This window comes from Coenobita brevimanus, chromosome 96 (genome assembly GCF_032717465.1).
Source record: "Coenobita brevimanus isolate Jiangsu-jjx chromosome 96, ASM3271746v2, whole genome shotgun sequence".
In the NCBI taxonomy this organism is placed as follows: Eukaryota; Metazoa; Arthropoda; class Malacostraca; order Decapoda; family Coenobitidae; genus Coenobita; species Coenobita brevimanus.
In genome coordinates, this window is record NC_137049.1 from 18,315,932 (window position 1) to 18,321,660 (window position 5,729).

A 5,729-nucleotide genomic window follows, 5' to 3' on the forward strand; every position below is an offset into this window, starting at 1 on the left:
GGCAAAAAAAAAACTGTGCCTAACATTCTGACCAGTGAAAGAATCGAACCAGGGCTCTTTTGGAAACGAGGTGGACGTGGTATTCAATGCAGCTCTGGCCCTCCCATTAAAATGACATAAATCGGTCCACTGATATATCCCTGTTTAATCTGACGCATCGAAATAATCCACTGCGATTTAAAGCATCAATAATATATATATTTTTTTCAATGGACATAATATTATCCTCCAGTATTAAGGAAACTTCAAAACAAGCCATAATTATCAGAGGTCCTGTTGATAAATACGGAAACCAAAATTGCATTAGATTTTCCAGGAATAATTAAGAAATCAGCATTATTTATTCGACATACCAATATCTTCCAGCCTTAATTCCTTTACTAGCTGACGTCTGTTCCAATTTCTTTCTTCCTACCCCTAGATGACAATATTCCCCCAGAAGGATATTCTGGGGGTTAAATACAGCCTTCATTAACTTCACTACCCTAGGATTCCACAGAACTAAATAAAGGTACCAGTATCGAGATTACAACAAATGATGTCCTCGGATGAAAAAGCTAAGGGACACATTAATACATTCTAGCATAATCAAAGTCTAACTTATCCCATTTAATACAGTGACTTATTTTTCAGGTTACTCACACTAACAGTATACGACAATATTCAAATCAGGAAGGACCTCAAATAGTGAAGGTGTTAATGGATGATACATCTTGCCCCTCAAAATCCAAATGTCTTCCAAAATTCGATAAAATCATCTACATACAACAATATACAAAAATTAAAACAAGCCAGCCAATTAATACTGACAATCTATCGGTATGCATAAGGGAACCAAAGGTGAGTAAAATATTAATGACGTCTGGCCATCGCGAATAAAAATAGTATCTATAACTGCCTTTGTATAAGCTGCTTTCGTTTCGCTGATTAATTAACAGAGCTGAATGCACTAATAGCTCTATCTAATTACCAATGATTAGTTATGACACGCCAGGAAAGGGGAAAGGTTCGCCCGCGGAGGAATTCTATCTATCTTCTGTCTATCAGTCTGTTTATTTGTCCATCCATCCGTTCATCCACCAGCAATAACAAATTACTCATACAGTCAGTTACTCCATTCATCCACCCATCCATCCGTCTATATCTGTCTACTAATCCATCCATCTCCCTCATTATCTATCTACATCTCTATCTATCAATCATTCTATCTATCTACCTACCTCTTTATATCTATTCATCCTTATATAGCCCTACATCGCATCCTGTGAGGGTTGATCTCAACAATTGAACCTCCAAGCGTTCCCATCCCTCTCCCCACAACACACCACGCACCCTTGATACTCCCACACGAGAGAGAGAGAGAGAGAGAGAGAGAGAGAGAGAGAGACAATAACGTCAACACAATAGCCAGCAATGCACCCTAGCGAAGCCCTGAGTTTGCCGAGGGAAGACTGAACACTCCTTTTTCTCCGCCACACACCGACCTACTTCAGTTATAGTTGGTCCTTCAAGACGCTGGATACATTAACTAAGGAACTACTTGGTCAAGCCTGTATTTTAATATTCTATTCTAGTTACCATTAGATGATTATATACAGCTTTGGAAACCTCTGACTATCGCGAGGTTATGAAGCACAGTATTCTCGACACTTTTCTCTCTCTTCTTTCACTCACCTTCTGAAGTATTTTGATGTCTTCTCAGAATATGGCAGACACTGAGAATCCAATTAACTTTAGCTCTATAAAAAGGCAGCATGTGTTTAACTGATGAAGTAATATGCGTCAAAATAAATTAATCTTTTACCTTGCCTTCCCGCCATCTACTCTTAACACTCGCTGTTCTGAGATTCGAGTATAAGAGGGACAATATATATATCCTTGTTATATTGAGGCACCCAGCTGCTTCTCATTCAATAAGCTCATAACTTATCAAGTACTGCACATTTTACAGTAAGTTACAGGTCCCTGTCCCTCTCATTACCTTTCCTCCTTTATCATCACTTTAAAATATGAAGTGTTTTTCCTTGGACGCGTGAAATACCGGCAATCCAACATTCTTTGTGTAAAATTAATCAGGAGACATTAAGTTTGATTTAGTAATGATGCTCTCTCTCTCTCTCTCTCTCTCTCTCCACTCCACTCCACTCCTTTTCCTCGTCCTTCATTCTGTTTTATCACGATGTAATTTATTACGCTTCATATCATCAACAGTGTGTCCAATTCTCTCAAAGCTCGAATGAAAAGAAATGCTGCGAGTCATCACAACGTCATTCCCTTTCGACTCTTTTCTTCAAATATATTACGCATTTAACTCTCCTCTTGATTCATCCAAGTTTATTACGCATCCTATTCCTCTATATGATAATCCAGCATCTTGCCCAACTTTCTCCAGTCTTAATCACCTCGGGGCAGCATTGTCACCCCTCCAACTCCAACTCAGACAGCGCCACCACCAAGAGTCACGTAGAACTGAGCTCAATCTGGCAACTTGGAACTAAAGTCTAGTCCCTTATTCCCTAAGCCATGTCATTACCGAGATTATGAAGTGGCTGGAGAAAGCGCTGACGAGCTGGCTATAGAGAAACTTGGAGGCGTCTTTTGGTCGAGGTTACACTGAATTAACTCAGAGATAAAGAGGCGTAGGGTGGTCTACGACAATGTAACTGTGCAAGATTTGGATTGCTTACTCTCGGGATCTACGCCCCTGGCCCTCCGGTGTCCATTTAGGGGTAATACAGGATTGGTTATTAGCAATCTGATTTTACACCTTGACATTTTCTTGAATATTATGCAAAATATTTTAATAACGATACAGTCAGCATCAGCAACCTTCAAAACGAATTCTAAGTTGCACAGCTTAGAGGCCGCAACTTGTTTTCATTTAACTTCACTACAATGGTGCTTTACAGTTTCATTCTTCTTATCTCAAAACAATTTTACATGTTCAGCCCCCAAAACAAAGGCACACTAATTCACCGCGTCCAGATGATCAAATACAGATGGAGTTTCGGAAACGAACACCAAAGAAACTACATATACACCACAAACATACGAAATTACACCGAGAAGGCCACTAAACCCCCACATTACAAAGATTACAGAGACACGCCAATTTCGGGGCTTCCGGAGGCTGATTACACATCCAATTTTGCATGCGGGTCGCCAAAAAATGTCCCTGATATTGCTGACAACAAACAGGACCAAGTGCAATCTAGCCAGTGTGTGTGTGTGTGTGTGTGTGTGTGTGTGTGTGTGTGTGTGTGTGTGTGTGTGTGTGTGTGTGTGTGTGTGTGTGTGTGTGTGTGTGTGTGTGTGGCCTCTCATCACAAGCCCACAACACTGCACCCACACTGACAACTTTTTCTATCTGTGTCTGGTACAAAAAAAAAAAGGCTTAAAATTGCTTCCTGTGTCCTACCTCTTCTGTCTGTCTGTTTCACACACACACACACACACACACACACACACACACACACACACACACACACACAAACACACACACACAACTCTCTCTCTCTCTGTCTGGATTAAAAAGAGCTTTTGGATTGACTTTATAATATGTCTCGCCTCTTCTCTCTCTTCCTCTCTGTATCATACATTCTCATACCAAAATAACTTGTATTTTCTCGTGCCACTTACGCAGAAAATGAGTTATACAGGCTTGCTGATAATAACACTTCTATAACCTCTCTCTCTCTCTCTCTCTCTCTCTCTCTCTCTCTCTCATACACACACACACACACACACACTCACGGACACAAATTTTCTCTCTCGATGCTACCTGTGTTGGAAAAATGGGATTAAAGTGGATTTCTATGAATTTTTAGCTGTGTGTGTGTGTGTGTGTGTGTGTGTGATCCCCTCTCTCTCTCTCTCTCTCTCTCTCTCTCGTATTATTTTTCTTACTTCACTTCTTTCCTCACTTGACATCCACCTATCCTCTCGATCCCCCATCACCCTCATTTCCTTTCTCTCTCTCACTCTTTTTGTCTACATACTACTTCCTCGTTTCATTCCATCGTTCCTTCTGTAAAACCTATTTCTGCTTGTTCAATCTTTCCTTTCCTTCCTTCCTTCTTTCCTTAATTCATTCATTCGTTCCTCGCTCCCTCCCTCCCTCCCATCCTTCCTTCCGTCCTTCTCCTTATCCCCGCTGCCAACGTTCTTTCATTTTCCTTTACTCAGCACAAATTCCCTCATCTCATGTCTTCATTTTCTTTTCATTATCTCCATTTTTCCTTTTCGTTGTTTTATTCGTTCCTCATCACCACAACCCTCTCTTTTGCTCCTTCCTTATTTCCTTCTCTGGTTTATTTCTTCGTTCATTTTGTCCCCTCCTCTCCCTCCTTTCTTTTCTCTCATTCTTTCTTTCATCCTTCATTTTACCTCTTCCACCGTCTCTTATTGCTTCTCTCTCTTCTCTTTCCTTGCATGCTCCTTCCACCTTCCTGCCATTCTTTCTCCCTCTCCCTTCATCGTTTCCCTTCTTTCTCCCTACCCTCTTACTCTCTTTATTCCTTCCTTCTCCGCAGACTGGAATGGAGAGAGTCAAGGAAAGAGGACGAGAGGAGAGAAGACAATGAAAAGAGGACAAGGAAGGAAGGAAGGAAGGAAGAAGGATGGAGAGAGAGAGAGAGAGAGAGAGAGAGAGAGAGAGAGAGAGAGAGAGAGAGAGAGAGAGAGAAATATGCGAGGCAGCAGGCCCTCGAGGGATACAGTCTGGCACTCACAATTAAGCTAAGTCCAAGAAGCCGACGGAGATATAATTGGATTGCGCTTTTACACTTCCTTTTCACTCAGTATCATGTCTTCTCGCCATACTTTTTCATTTTCTATTTTTCATTTCTTCTAAATTTAGCCCATTCAAATTTTTTCTCTTCTACATCGCATTTTATTACCCTTTCTGAAATGCCTCCCTCCCCTTCCCCCCCCCCCTCTCTCTCTCTCTCTTTCTCATGCCTTCCCTACCACGATATTTCATCTGCTCTTACATTCTTATTAGTATTTCACTTCTTCGCAATCCACAAACTTTCACTACCACATATAAAGCTACTACCGTTACCTGGAATAACCTTTAACATATATATACCATTAAAAAACTTCTCTTCGTTTCCTGTGACTGTGTAAAAAGAAATCTACCTTCAAACACCTACACCTGAGCTAAATCTTTCACACTAACCTTTTTGTATGTTTCATAGACAAAACCTTAAAAAAAATTCTGTGCCTGGGTTGCAGTGTTGACTGCAGCTTATTTGTCGGTCCAATAAGTTTGTGTGTGAAGTGTGAGGGGAAGATGGGAAGGGAAGGTGTGTGTGTGTGTGTGTGTGTGTGTGTGTGTGTGTGTGTGTGTGTGTGTGTGTGTGTGTGTGTGTGTGTGTGTGTGTGTGTGTGTGTAAGTACATATTGTATGCATGCATCTATGTATGTATGTACAGTATGTATGAATGATTGCCAGCCTCTCTCTCTCTCTCTCTCTCTCTCTCTCTCTCTCTCTCTGCCCACGCCGGTGCTAAAATTGACGTAGTGTATCGTGATGCCGTATATCTCTAGGGCTTGTGGGGGTCCCGGGCCTTACTTAGTATAATTATATTCCCCTGTGGTTTATGCCGTGGGGGACCCTTCTCTAATATTATTATTATTGATGCTTATGTACTTGTTGGCCTTGATGCTGCTCGTCCCGGGGTTTTATCATCATCATCATCAACATCATCTTTATTATTACAGTTATT